Below are 16,125 nucleotides of genomic sequence, written 5' to 3'. Positions count from 1 at the left end.
CAGCCTGAAATGTCGACTGTACACTTTTCCATAGATACTGCCTGGTCTGCTGAGCTCCTCCAGCATTTTCTGTGAAATGCCAAAGACAAGTCTGATCTCTAAACACTGATACCAAAGTGAAAGTGTGGTTGTTACTTTGAGAGGGAATGGATTTAATGCCATTAATGTCTGTCCAGGGAATGTCACACATTCAGATTGATTCAGTTGACCACTCACTACATGTCTGAAATAAAACGTAATTCAGTCAATATGCCAGTTCACTACAGCAAGTGCTGTTGTTGCAGATTGGCTTCGTCTATAGAGTGGACAAAGTGTGGCACGAGGTAATTAACCCTTCTCATAACCTCATTATTGTGCGCCTGGAAGCTCTGTCGCCAGTAACTAAAACACAAGCAGTGATTTCACACAGCAGCAATCACAGCACAGATTTGTGGAAATCACCTTTCAATATTTCAGATCGTTTATTGTCATTCAAAAGTAAAGGAGAACAAGTGATTGTCACTCAGGATCCAATGCAGCATAAAAAAAACACAGTAAACAGAAATATAAAAGCAATCCTATAAAACACAGTAACTGCCGAGTCTGGCCGTGATTTGATAGAGGGATACAATATTATGAGGGGTATAGGCAGGGTAAATGCCAGCAGGCTTTTTCCACTGAGGTTGGTGGGACTAAAACCAGAGGTCATGGGTTAAGGGTGAAAGGTAAAAGGTTTAAGGGGAACATGTGGGGAAACTTTTTCACTTAGATGGTTGTAAGAGTGTGGAACGAGCTGCCGGCACAAGTGGTGCACGTGAGCTCGATTTCAACATTTAAGGAAGGTTTGGATAGGCACATGGATGGGAGGGGTATGTAGGGCTATGGTCCCAATGCAGGTCGATGGGAGTAGACAGCCTAAATGGCTCGGCATGGACTAGATGGGCCAAATGGCCTTTTCTGTGCTGTACTTTTATGATTTTATGACATAAGATTATCTTATATACATAGACTGTACATGGGAGTCACATCCACATCTTCCATTTGCCTTTGTTCTTTCATTTCTCTTGTATCTGTCTTGATTACCCATTATTCATAAAACTTCAGAGCAGTGCTTATGTATTTTTATTCAAAATAACTCGACCCTAGTTGACTGTCTTGTGCACATTACTGACTGACGTTGTTATCTTTAAGAGCTGTGCATCCTTTTCTCTTTCTTAGTGATACAGATCCAACTCTAAACCATGGACCATACTCTCATCAAACTTAATTAAGGAACCTCAGTGGAATGTCATAAACACAGACACTCTAAGCCAACTGGTACCAACTGCACTTATAGATCAAATGGGAGAAAATTCAATAAGCCGGCATCTGTAAGTGGAAATTGATAGGGCGGTTAAAAAGGTGTATGGTCTATTGACCTTCATTAGTCGGGGGATTCAGTTCAAAGGTTCAAAGGTTTATTTTATTGTCAAAGTATACATGTGCAATACAACTCTGATATTAGTCTTCTCCAGATAGTCATGAAAAACATGGGTGTTGTTAAAAGAATGGACATTAACTCCCCACATAAAAAGGAAAAAAGAAACAAAACTCACAAACCCCAAGTTCCCCCACCCTCCCTCACACAAAAAATGAACAGATCACCCACAAGGAAGACAGCTGCTGTAACACCAGACCCCATCGCCCACCCAGTGAACAGCAGCCAGAACATCAAAAACCCTAAACACCAACTCTCTCCCTTGCAAAAAAATACATCAAACCACCCCCCCCAACACCCTCCACCGAAAAAAGCTGTTCAAGGGCTGTGAGGTAATATTGCCACCCTGTAAAACCCTGGTGAGACCACACTTGGAATATTTCGTTCAGTTTTAGTCACCTCATCATAGGAAGGGTGTGGAAGCTTTAGAGAGGGTGCAGATGAGGTTTACCAGGATGTTGCCTGGATTAGAGGGCATGTCTTACGGGAATAGGTTGAGGGAGCTAGGTCTATTCTCTTCAGAGCAGAAGAGGATGAGAGCTGGTGACTTGATAGAGGTGTACAAGATGATAAGAGGCATAGACAGAGTGGACAGCCAGAGATGTTTCCCAGAGTGGAAATGGCTAAAACACAAGGGAGTAACTTTAAGACTATTGGAGAAAAGTAGAGGATCTCAGAGGTAGTTTTTTTACACGGAGAGTGGTGCATGCATAGAAGACCTGACCAGGGGTGGAGGTACGGTCATTTAAAGACTCTTATATAGGTACTTGTACGGAAGCAAAATGGAGAGCTTCGTGGGAGGGATTAATAGAACTAGGTTAATAGGTCAGCACAACATGATAGCCAAAGGTGCTGTGTTGTAGATTTATAGAGTCGTAGAAAACTACAGGGCAGAAACAGACCCTTCAGTCCATCTAGTCCATGCTGAACCATTTAAACTGACTACTTGCATCAACCTGCACCAGGATCATAGCCCTCCATACCTCTGCCATCCATTTTCCTATCCAAGCTTCTCTGAAATGTTAAAATCAAGCTCACATGCACGACAAGCAAGAGATAATCCAAGCAACACACACAAAATGCTGGAGGAACTCAGAAGGCCAGGCAACATCTATCATATCATATCATTTTCACCGTTTGTGTTGGCAGCTCATTCCACACCCTCACCACCCTCTGAGTGAAGAAGTTCCCTCTCAAGTTCCCTTGAAACTTTTCACCTTTCACCCTTAACCCATGACCTCTGGTTGTAGTCCTAACAAACCTCAGTGGTAAAAGCCTGCTTGGATTTACCCTATCTATACCACTCATAATTTTGTCTGCCAAATCTCCTTCCAATCCTCTATGTTCCAAGGAATAAAATCCTAACTCATTCAACTTTTCCTTATAACTCAGATCCTCCAGACCTATCAACATCCTTGTAAGTTTTCCGTGTACTTGTTCAGACTTATTTACATTTTTCTGCAGTGTTCTGTGTTTTATGTTCTGAGATCACTGTAATTGAGTTTAACTGAGCGGCTTCTCTACCTATGGATACTCTGCCCATCAGTACTCAATAACAAAGTTCATGGCTTGCACCTTATTGTCTGCCTGTAACTGCATCATGTAGACACCGTGACCAAGAAAGCTTACCAATGCCTTTACTTCCTCAGGAGCTAAAGAAATTTGGCACGCCCCTGTCGAATCTTAGTAATTTATATCGATGAAACACAGAAAACATCCTGTCTGAATGCATAACAGCTTGGTATGGCGACTGCTCTATGTATGACCACAAGAAACTGCAGAGAGTTGTGGACACAGCTCAGCACATCATGGAACTGTCTTCTCTCCTGGACTCTGTTGATGCCTCATTAAGGCAGCCAGAATAATCAAAGACCCCTTCCCTCCAAGACATTGCCTCTTCTTTCCCCTTCTGTCAGGCAGAAGATACAAAAACATGGAAGCACATACCACCAAGCTCAAGGACAGCTTCTACCTTACTGTTATATCAGAATCAGGTTTAATTTCACTGGCATATGTCACAAAATATGTTATTTTGCTGCGGCAGTAGATTTCAAAACATAGCAATAAAAAAACTGCAAATTACAATAAGAAATATATATAAAAGTTAAATTAATTAAGTAGTTCAGAGCGTATAGAAGCGAAAGACGCTGGGTCCAAGAGCAAGGAACGACCTGATCTTTGGATGACTTAAGTGCTGGGCCTGTTTGAAAAGGTCAGGATGCCAGGGTCAGCGGCTGGTTTAGTTCACTACTGTGACGTTTACATGACTCTGCACTGAACTGAAGCTGTGGACAAACTCTCTTTCGTAAACTGCAATCCTGAATGCTAATTTTATTGTTTGCATGATTTGTTTTTTTTCTCTCTCTGCATGCTGGATGTTTGATGGTCTTTTTTAATGGGTTCCATTGGGTTTCTCTGTTTTGTGGCTGCCTGCAAGAAGACAAATCTCAAGTTTGTATACAGTATATATACTTTGATAATAAATGTACTTTGAACTTTGAAGAGAAAAGGAAAGTAGTAAGGTAGAGTTCACAGGTTCAATGTCCATTTAGAAATATGATGGATAAAATCATTTCCCAGTGCATTAAGATGAACTCTTGACCCTACAATCTACAGTACCGCGTTATGACCTTGCACCTTATTGTCTGTCTGCACTGCACTTTCTCTGTAACTGTCACTGTTCTGCTCTTTGAGCAACTCATTTATGTTTGTGAATAAATGCATGCAACTTTTATTTTAATGAGCTTTTTCAGATTGATATTAGGTCACTTCCTGTGCAGTCAGGAAGTAGTAAGTAGGAAAGCACATTTGCTAGCAGAAGACCAGAGGTTTATGTTAGGAGTGAAAGCAGTTTCTGTCTAAAGCAGTCCTGTTGTTCCCCCAGCATTCAATGGTTCAATGCAGTTCCATTTAATATTAGAGAATGTATACAACCTGAATTTCTTACTCTCCATAGACTCCATGAAACAAGAAACACCCCAAAGAAGGAAGTACAGAAAAAACAAGAGAACCCCATGAAGCAGCAAAGGTTTGGCCCTCCCCCGCTTGTTCCGGCAGAAAGCATCAGCCCCACCCCCCCACCACCCACCATGCAAGGAACATCAAAGCCCCCAAAGAGAGACCATGATCTACAGTCCATCAAAAACCATTATTCACCAACAGTTCAATGTACCAAAGGCTTTTTCTCTCACTCATAAGGGAGAGAGAGGCAACACTCCTGTCACAGCGAGAGGGGAGTCGGACAGGTCACTGAAAGTTGATGTTACATTGTTCAGAAGTTAATCTAAAGGTATCAATAAAATTCTGCTAAAATGGAATGTTAAACTAATGGTTTACACATGCTATTTACCCATAGTATTTACCTGTCAGAGCCCTATAATACTTACCTGCAGGAAACTTAACCAAGGTCCAACTTTCCTGTGTATGTTTACTTGTGTGAATGGAACAGCTCGGTAATTGCGTTGTATTTTGTTGTTTTTCCGTTTCACTCCTTATTCACTCTGTCACGCCACTGAGTCTGCAGTAAACCCAAGGTGCTGGGACTGTCATGTCATTTCTGAATGGAGTTTGTCTGACTGTCCCATTGCTGTTACAACACCTCAGCGAGGGCAGTCCCTCCTTCCGGAAGCAACCATTGTTCCAAAGCAAAGAATTAGGGAATGACTTGCATTCTGTTAACCAACAAAACTGTCTGAACTCCAGGTTAATCTCTGCAACGTCAGCACACTGATAGAGAAGAAAAATGACCACACCGTGGATATGAAGGATAAATCTGAGGTTTGCTCTCAGTGAACAGCTGGCAGGAAAGAAAGATTCAATTTGATAAATGAGAAGCAACGAATGAGGGAGGGGGGAGAGAGAAATACAACAGTGAAGTACACAGTTAAGGAAGAGAGGGATCATGAAAGTATGTGTTCACAATTTACTGAAGGATTTGGTAGGTGAGATGGTTAAGGTGGGTTTGTAGATGGAATCTACAATAACTCTTAGGAGCTAGGAGGCTATACCCTGACTCTCATGTCATGTTTGAATGGAGTTTGCCTGGCTGTCTAGTTGATTTAATAGTGAGGACAGTACAGTAACACTTCTGCATATTCTGCATTCTGTTATTGTTTTACCTTGTATTACCTCAATGCACTGTTGTAATGAAATGACCTGAATGGGTGGTTTGTTAGGTACACTATTTTTCACAGTACATGCAACAATAATAAACCAACTTACCAATTTATTGACAACAAATAACAAATAATTCTTCTCTGATAAATATTTATATTTACACAAACCTGAAGTATTTCAATGGCCAAAAACTGCAAGGGTTTGTGTTCAGGGGGGATCTAAGTTCCCCTGTACACAACACTGAGGTCAATGTGAAGGTACACAAGCGACTCAGACGGCAAATGATATTTTGGCCTTAAATGCAAATAGATTTGAAGACAAGGGGACGGATGATTTACTCCCGTCATGTCAGGCCATTGTGAGACTGGTAGTGATTCAGGGCGTCAGAGCCGGTGTACTCCACCAGGGGCAGTGTGGTGCAGCGTTCAGGCTGGATTTGGTGCTCCTCCCCCAGAGCTCGCTCAGCAGACGACAAACTGTATCGTGGTCAGCTGCAGATTTCTGCACCATTCATGGACTCAGGGAATGGAATTTTTTTTGCATGGCTGTATGTTACTGATATCCTTATGCACTTTCTATATTGTATGGGCTGTGTGTGTTTTGTGCTGTGTGTGACTGTTGGTATTCTGTTTTCTACCTTGGCCCCAGATTAATGCTGTCTCATTTGGCTGTATTCATGGGCATTCATGTATGGTTGAATAACAACTGAACTTGAATTGCATTGACTTGAAGTCCTTCTGTATATAAGGAAGCATACAGCCAGACTTGATGCAGGGTTTCAGCTTACTTTGTCGACAGCTACTTTCCTCCCATAGATACTATTTGACTCGCTGAGATCTAGCATAGGGGTTCCCAACCTGTGGTCCATAGATGCCTTAATTAATAGTAGGGGTCCATGGCATAAAAGAAATTTGGGAACTTCTGTTCCAGCAGATGGCTTTTGCTCCAGGTCCCAGCATCTATAATAATTGCTTTATCCCTTGTCCTACCTCAATACACTGAGTAGAGCTTTGACCAGTGGCCAATCTGGACATCGGAAGTTTGGAGAGGAGGGGACGTCAATCAGATCCACTGCAGGAGCGGGTCACAGCAGTGTGACAGAGCTTTCACCAGTGACCGATCGGCATTTGGGATTGATTAATAAGAGCAAATTAAAGGAAGGCAGGGGCCAGTGCAGTGACTGAATGGACATATAGCTCTTCAAGGCTTCAATAAAGAGAGGCTTCTCCTTGAGAGAGCAAAGGAAAGAAAAGCTCAAGTTTTTTCTCATTTCTTCTACAAGAGACATCAATATGCAGGTAGATTAGAAAAATCAGGTTGGTATTGAATTCCAGGAAGGGGGATTTTCTAGAGTGCCAATAACATGACTTTTTAGAGCAGCCTGTGGTTGAGAACATTAGAGGATCCGCTATTCTGGATTGAGTGTTGTGCAATGAACCAAAATTGATTAAGGAGCTTAAGGTAAAAGAACCCTTAGGAGAAAATGATCATAATATGATTAAATTCACCCTGAAATTTGAGAAGGAGAAGCTAAAGTCAGATGCATCAGTATTACAGTGGAGTAAATGGAATTACAGAAGCATGAGAGAGGAGTTGGCCAGAGTTGATTGGAAAAGAACACTGGCAGGGATGACGGCAGAGCAGCAACGGCTGGAATTTCTGGAAGGGAAATCCCAAAGAGGAAGAAATATTCTAAAGGCAAGATAACACAACCGTGGCTAACAAGAGAAGTCAAAGCCAACATAAAAGCTAAAGAGAGGGCTTATAATAAAGCAAAATTAGTGGGAAGTTAGAGGATTGGAAAGCTTTTAAAAACCAACAGAAGGTAACTAAAAAAAGTCATCAGGAAGGTAAAGGTGGAATATGAAAGTAAGCTAGCCAGTAATATTAAAGAGGATGCTAAAAGTTTCTTCAGATACATAAAGTGTAAAAGAGAAGTGAGAGTGGATATTGGACTGCTGGAAAATGATTCTGGAGAGGTAGTAATCAGGGGCAAAGAAATAGCTGATGAATTAAATAAGAATTTTGCATCAGTCTTCACTGTGGGAGACACTAACAGTATGGTGGAAGTTCCAGGTGTCAGGTAGCATGAAGTGTGTGAAGTTACCATAACTTGAGAGAAACTTCTTGGGAAACTGAGAGGTGGAAAAGTCACCCAGAGTTCTGAAAGAGGTGCCTGAAGGGACTTGTGGAGGTTTTAGTAATGATCTTTCAAGAATCACTTGGTTCTGAAGTGGTCTGGAAGACTGGAGAATTGCAAATGTCATTTTACTCTTCAAGGAGGGAAAGGGGCAGAAGAAAGGAAACTATCGGCCAGTTAGTCTTCAGGCTCCTGTACCTCCTCCTGGATGGTAGTAATGAGAAGAGGGGTCTTCAGGCTCCTGTACCTCCTCCCTGATGGTAGTAATGAGGAGAGGGGTCTTCAGGCTCCTGTACCTCCTCCCTGATGGTAGTAATGAGAAGAGGGGTCTTCAGGCTCCTGTACCTCCTCCCTGATGGTAGTAATGAGAAGAGGGGTCTTCAGGCTCCTGTACCTCCTCCCTGATGGTAGTAATGAGGAGAGGGGTCTTCAGGCTCCTGTACCTCCTCCCTGATGGTAGTAATGAGAAGAGGGGTCTTCAGGCTCCTGTACCTCCTCCCTGATGGTAGTAATGAGGAGAGGGGTCTTCAGGCTCCTGTACCTCCTCCCTGATGGTAGTAATGAGGAGAGGGGTCTTCAGGCTCCTGTACCTCCTCCCTGATGGTAGTAATGAGAAGAGGGGTCTTCAGGCTCCTGTCCCTCCTCCCTGATGGTAGTAATGAGAAGAAGGGTCTTCAGGCTCCTGTACCTCCTCCCTGATGGTAGTAATGAGGAGAGGGGTCTTCAGGCTCCTGTACCTCCTCCCTGATGGTAGTAATGAGAAGAAGGGTCTTCAGGCTCCTGTCCCTCCTGCCTGATGGTAGGGATGAGAAGAGGGGTCTTCAGGCTCCTGTACCTCCGCCCTGATGGTAGAAATGAGAAGAAGGGTCTTCAGGCTCCTGTCCCTCCTGCCTGATGGTAGGGATGAGAAGAGGGGTCTTCAGGCTCCTGTACCTCCTCCCTGATGGTGCCCATGAGAAGAGGGGTCTTCAGGCTCCTGTACCTCCTCCCTGATGGTAGTAATGAGAAGAGGGGTCTTCAGGCTCCTGTACCCCCTCCCTGATGGTAGTAATGAGGAGGGGTCTTCAGACTCCTGTCCCTCCTCCCTGATGGTGCCTATGAGAAGAGGGGTCTTCAGGCTCCTGTACCTCCTCCCTGATGGTAGTAATGAGAAGAGGGGTCTTCAGGCTCCTGTACCCCCTCCCTGATGGTAGTAATGAGAAGAGGGGTCTTCAGGCTCCTGTACCCCCTCCCTGATGGTAGTAATGAGAAGAGGGGTCTTCAGGCTCCTGTCCCTCCTCCCTGATGGTGCCCATGAGAAGAGGGGTCTTCAGGCTCCTGTACCCCCTCCCTGATGGTAGTAATGAGAAGAGGGGTCTTCAGGCTCCTGTCCCTCCTCCCTGATGGTGCCCATGAGAAGAGGGGTCTTCAGGCTCCTGTACCTCCTCCCTGATGGTAGTAATGAGAAGAGGGGTCTTCAGGCTCCTGTACCTCCTCCCTGATGGTAGTAATGAGAAGAGGGGTCTTCAGGCTCCTGTACCTCCTCCCTGATGGTAATGAGGAGAGGGGTCTTCAGGCTCCTGTACCTCCTCCCTGATGGTAGTAATGAGAAGAGGGGTCTTCAGGCTCCTGTACCTCCTCCCTGATGGTAGTAATGAGAAATGGACATTAATGTGTATGAATATTCATGAGCAGACAGAACCTCACTGTGAGAGGAATATTGCATCAACTTTTTGAATTACTCAGACTGAGTTACACTGGGGGAAGGGAGTCTTCAATTTGGATCTTGTTGTCTTAAAATATCCAACCAACTTCTTAATGGGTGTACAAGGGAAAGAGCCATCTTCGCAGACAAACAGTACTTACTTCCTGCCGACATCCTGCTGGCATTTAGAGCAGCATTGAAGGGCTTCCATCTCCATGTCAGTAACTTCCTCTCAGTTTCACTACTGTCAGTTAAACAAGTCCCGGGTGAAGACCTGGGAATACCTTCGCACTCAGATATAGAAGGATTCTTCATTGCTGTTTCCGTAATAACCTTATCTTAGCAGTCAGAGTTGTTAACCCTAATCTGAACCCCTAAACCTGGAGGACCAGTGGACCACTTTTAGTCTGGCCTCTACCCTTTGACCTGTTTGGCATGGGTGACCCGACCAAAAGCTAAAGCATAAAACCCTTACTCAAGCCAACGTCGCTCTCCTTGTCATTGAGGCACACAAGCCTCTAAAAACTACGACAAGGTTGTGGTCCTCTTGGAGGGCAGGCAAAATGTAGTGAAGCATTTTTAAGAAGAACCTTAACATTTCTTGAAATAAAAGTGACTAACAAGTGAACAATATGTAAGCCTGTGTTACTTTGATGCAGAGGTTACTCAAGCTCAAGCTCATCTTCACATTTATTGTCATTAAACCAGACACGTGTATACTGTTAAACGAAACAGCGTTCCTCTGGGACCAGGGTGCAAAACACAGTATATACAATACTGTTCAAAAGAATTAGGTGCATATGCATATCTATGGTGCCCAAGACCATTGCACAGTGCTGTATTTGTCAATGTGGTGTGACGAGCAAAGGGTGTTGGGAATGGTGAGGGTGGAGTGCTGCGGGAGAAGAGTGGGACAGAGAAGGAATGCCGGAGTGGGAGGTGGCGCAGGTGCGCACACCCAGTCCTGAGACCCCAGGCAAGGTAATCTGGTTCCAAACAATTGGATTATTGATCTTTACAGAATGTCTCTCTGGTGCAACAAATATCCCAGATTCACCATACTCTGGCTAAAGAAATTCCTTCACATCTCTGTTCTAGATGGATGTCTCTCTATTCTGACACTGTGCTATCTGGTCCTAGACTCCCCACCGTAGGAAACGTTCTCTCCACATCCATTTGCTGAGGCCTTTCAATATTCGATAGGCTTCAATGAGATCTCCCCCCCCCCCCCCCCCATGCTTTTGAATTCCAGTGAGTAGAGGCTCAGATCCATTAAACGCTTCCCACAGGACAAACCATTCAATCCCGGAATCATTTTTGTGAACCTCCTTTGAGCCCTCTCCGGTGTCAGCGCATCCTTACTTAGATAAGGGGCCCAAAACTGCTCACAATACTCCAAGTGAGGCCTCGTCAGGTGCTTTATAAAGCCTCAGAATTCATCACAGCTGTAAGCCAGATATCTTGAGGTTCCGGCCACTGCAGTACTAAACTGCATTCCTCAAGAGAAAGCAATGAAAGGATTAAAGGTTATTCTAGCTTACTGAAATTATCTTGCAAATAATGCAGCAATTAAGAGAACCCTCATTTACCAGGACTGCACTCGAGTGATTGAATGAGGCATTTATTGCTAAGGACATCCCTGAGAAATAGAGATTGTTGCCATTACACTATGTTGTAGTAAGACTGATTTAAATAGGAACTGGGTTCTCCCATTCATCACCCTTAACATCAAAATCAATGTTCTGTTTGATGCTGACACATTTAGCCTTTCAGTTTATTGCTGAACATCGTGACTCTCCTTACAAAATAAACGGTAAATGCTTGTTCTCCATCCGCCTCTTCTCTATATCGGAATAAATCTGCTTTGTGTCAAAACAGATCTTATTCTCCATAAATAGTTGGATGCAAAGATTATGACCTAACATATTTAAATTTCATTTTGTGCAGCCAATTAAGAAGAATTTGAAAGATATTCCGATACTCTGTATGTACAGTTTATGCCTGGCTTGATAGTGGGGATAAGCTCCCATGGCCTGTTAAATGCCCCCAATGGTGTACACTTCTACTAGCCTCTGACAACCATGTTCAGCTTTCACGTAAGGCTTAGTTACTAAGCTAAGAAGATGGTACCAGTGACCTTTGTGACCAAGAGCGACAGTTCACCACACTACTTCTTTCACTCTTTTACCTCTCCTTTGACTGTGATCTACCTTTTGGTGGTGCATTATTGGGCCAGTTGAACGATCTGGCGCTTTGCTCCAAGGGTGTCTTGAATGAAGGCTGGAGGCAAGGCGGGGGCCCAAGCGCGTCTCCATCTCTCGCTGATTAAGGCATCGAGGCGGTCGCAGAGGGCAAGCAGGTGTTCAGCACTGTCTGACAGCCTCTTGCTCACTGCTACCGGAGTAAGGCACCTGCGTGTGACCGGACTCTCTCCGCCTCACTCATTACTCCCGAAGGGAGGTCGTTGTGTTCGTATTCAATCTTTCCTTATAACTCAGGTTGTCCAGTCCTGGCAACGTCCTTGTAAATTCTCTCTGTACTCTTTCAACCTTATTTACATCTTTCTGTAGGTAGATGACCAAAACTGCACACAATACTCCAAACAGGGCCTAATCGTGTTTGTACGAACCATAAACAACTGACTCACACTAATACCAGCTTATACTTTACTGCTTTTAATTTGAATCTCTTTAAACAGCTCAGACACCTCTAAGTACTTAGTCATTTCTGTGCCTGGCAATAAATTCCTTTATCTTTCCCAGATTCCTGTTAAAATTACTTCTCCCACTTTCTCTTGTCAGTGGGACGACCTTTATATTTCTGTAAATCAAAATGGCTGCTCCAAAATCCAGGGCACTAACACCAAAATGTCGACACAATTTTCCCCTGGTTATTAATAACTCTGGTAAAAATGATCAGACTTCTCCCCTAAGTCATGGCTTTGCCAGCAACACCCACAGGCTCTGTATACAAATAATTACTAGGCAAATTGTTTTATATATATTTTAAGGTAGTACAAGACAAAAAAGCTCTCTAATCCTTTGATTTAACCAGTCAATTTATTGATAGCTAATACGAGGGGCATAATTTTAAGATGATTGGAGGAAAGCAAAGGGGGATGTCAGAGGTCGGTTCTTTACACAAAGAGTGGGTGGGGGAGTAGAGGCAGATACATTAGGGACATTGAAGAAACTCTTAGATAAGCACGTGGATGATAGAGAAATGGAGGACAATGTGGGAGGGAAGGGTTAAATTGATCTTAGAGTAGGCTAAAAGGTCAGCACAAGATTGTGGGCCGAAGGGCCTGTACTGCGCTGTAGTGTCTTATGTTCTACTAACAAGCCAATCCCTGTCATAAATTTTGTAGGATCTCAGTATCAGGATCTGAATTTGGATTGTGCCTTATGTTGTTCGGCTTGTTTGAACTATAAGAAGACGGTTTGAGGGTAGTGTCATATTTCTTCAAGTCATCACTGTGGAACCTGCAACACTCTCACCCAAAGGGGAAAAGGGTTAGTTACAGCTTTTTAATGAATTAATTCACAAGCCCTTCCCCCCTCCCACCACGTGCCAGATAGTTTAGTATGAAATTCTCCTTTAAGATAATTGTGCTCAACCTGTCTGTGCCTGCAAATCTGGAAGCTGCCTGAGCAATTTAATGTGTCCACGGAAGGTCAAGTACCTTCATTCCATCTGCAGCAAGCACAGCCAAACATTTTAATTCCAATCCCCATTCCCATTCTGACGTGTCCTCGACTGACATGATAAGGCTACTCTCAGCTGGAGTAGTAACCTCATATTCCATTTGGATAGCCTCCAACTATGAACATCGATTTCTCTTACTTCTAGTAATTATTAAAATAATTTCCAGTAATTATTTCTCCAATTTCCATTAATAATTAAAATATCATCCAGTAATTTCTTCTCCTTTGCCCTTCTTCCTTTTTCCATTCCCCACCCTGGCTCCCCTATCACCCTGTCTCTTCTCACCTGCCCATCAGCTCCCCTGGTGCCCCTCCTCCCTCTCTTTTCCCCACGGCCCACTATCCTGTCCCCTCAGGTTCCCTGGCCTGCTGAGTTCCTCCAGCATTTTGTGTGTGCTCCTTCTTCGGCCTCCACTTATCACCTCCCAGCTTCTCACTTCACCCCCTCCCCCTCTACCCGCCTTCCCCTTCACTTGGTCTCGCCTATCACCTGCCAGCTTGTCCTCCCCCCTCTCCCCCACCTTCTTATTCTGGCTTCCAGCCCCTTCCGTTCCAGTCCTGACGAAAGGTCTCAGCCCGAAACGCTGACTGTTTATTCCCCTCTGTAGATGCTGCCTGACCTGCTGAGTTCCTCCAGCACTTTGTGTGTGTTACTGTTTTTTTTTGTCTATTGGTCTTGCTGCTCTTAGATGCAAAGAAACCATTTAATGTTGTTTGCTTGCCTCAGTTGTGATTCCACCCCCCAATTTTAGGATACAACTGCCTCATCAACGTAATATGGAGCTTGAATCCAATAAACACAGCTGAATATTTTTACTCTCTGAAAAAGAAACAGGTGTGAGGCTGCGTTTTCATTCTCAGCGAGCATCTTTCAGTCGGGCCTTTGCGCTCGTTCCCTTCTTTCAAGAGCATGAAATTGAAGGCTTCAGGGAGACTCTTAATGAAAACGTGTTTACCAGATCCTTGCACTGGCAGAGTTCAGACTCACTATTTTTATTTTCGCACTTCAGAAGGGTGACCTTTTTCCTTCAGAGAATATGTTACTCATAACATTTGCAAGTACACGATACAGCACATTCCAGTGTATATTGCATCAAATCAGGGCTCTGGCAGATGGAATTTAATCCAGGCAAGTGTGAGGTGATGCATTTTGGCAAGGCCAATAGGGGAAGTAAATCTCAGGAAATAGGGGTTGTTGGTAAACAGAGAGACGTTAGGGTTCAAGTTCTCAGTTCCCTCAAAATGGCAACACAGGCAGATAAAATTAGTAAATGAGTTCATTATTGTCACATGTACTGAGACACGATTAAAAAAACTTGTGATTCATCCATTCATATGGATCAATTCATTACACAGTGCATTCCTTAGGAGTTAGCGAAGATTCATTGCATCTAAAACTTCAACAAACTTCTATAAATGTATGGTGGAGAGCAGGTTGACTGGCTGCCATCACAGCCTGGTAGGAAAACACCAATGCCCTCGAGTGGAAAATCCTACAAAATGTAGTGGAAAGGGCCTAGTCCATAAAGGGTAAAGCCCTTCCCACCCGTTGACACATTTACACAAAACTTTGTCACAGGGAAGCAGCATTCACTATCAAGAACACCACCATACAGGCCACGTCAATCTCGTTGCTGCCATCAGGAAGAAGGTAGAGGAGCCTCAGGGCCCTCAACCACTAGGCTCTTGAATCAAAGGGGGTAGTTTACTCAATTTCATTTGCCCCATCATTGAAATGTTCCCACAACCTATGGACTCACTTTCAAGGACTCTTTGTCTCATGTTCTTGATATTTTATTATTATTATTATTATTATTATTATTATTATTATTATTATTATTATTATTATTATTATTATTATTATTAATAATAATTTATTTGCAGCTTGTTGCTTTTACATACTGGTTGAATGACCAAGTTGGTATGGCATTTCATTGATTCTATTATGGTTATTATTCTATCATGGATTTATTGAGAAATAATAAGCAAATAAGCAATAAATATTGACAGCATGAGATGGAGTGTCCTTGAAAGAGGGGGTGAGTGAAGTTAACTCCTTTGGTTCAAGAGCCTGATGGTTACGAGGTAACTTCCTGAACCTGGTGGTCGTCTCCTGCTTTTTCTTCGTGGTCATCTGTCCTATCCTATCATATTCTTTCTTCTTCAGCCCTTCACCTCTTCTCCTTATCCCCTCCCGGCTTCTTATTTTGTACCCCCACCTGCCCCCTTCCTTTTCAGTGCTAAAGGAGGAGCTTATCCTGAAACATTATTTCCATAGCTGCCGTCTGACCTACTGAGTTCCTCTGGCATTTAGACCATAAGACCATTTAGTCTGTGTTGCTCTGGATTTCCAGCATCTGCAGAATCTCTTGTGTTTATCAGAATCAGAATCACCTTTAATATCACCAGAATATGTCATGAAATTCCTTGTTATATGAAAACAGTACGTTGCAATACATAATAATAAAAACTGTGAATTACAGTAAATATATTTACTGATTATCTATATCAATAAATATAGATATAAAAGTTCATAACTCTCTGCAGCTTATTTCAATCCTGTGCAGTGTCCCCGCCCCCCCACCCCCCATACCAGACGGTGATGCAGCCAGTTAGAATGCTCTCCGTGGTGCATCTGTAGAAATCTGCGAGTGATTTTGGTGACAAACCAAATCCCTTCAAACCCTGAATCAAACATAGCCACTGTTGTACCTTTTGTGTAGCTGCATCGATGTGTTGGGCCCATGATAAATCCTCAGAGATATTGACACAAGGGAACCTGAAATTGTTCACTCTTTCCACTCCACAATTAGGATGCCTCTCCATAGAAATTTGCAAGAGTCGTTGGTGACATGACCTCCTGGTTCAATTTTCTTGGTTACGTCCTCAGAAAAACCTCACATTTAATTGTCTTTTACGCTGGTAGAACTAAGAAAAAAAATGATGAAGGCAGGTGGTAGACCTGGTCCACATGAACTCTAGCAAGGTTTTTGACAAAGTCCTGCTGATCCAGAAGGTGAGAGCG

Source organism: Hemitrygon akajei, chromosome 24, assembly GCF_048418815.1.
Source record: "Hemitrygon akajei chromosome 24, sHemAka1.3, whole genome shotgun sequence".
Classification (NCBI taxonomy): Eukaryota; Metazoa; Chordata; class Chondrichthyes; order Myliobatiformes; family Dasyatidae; genus Hemitrygon; species Hemitrygon akajei.
The sequence above is the reverse complement of the archived record's forward strand: the minus strand, read 5'-3'. Positions refer to the sequence as shown.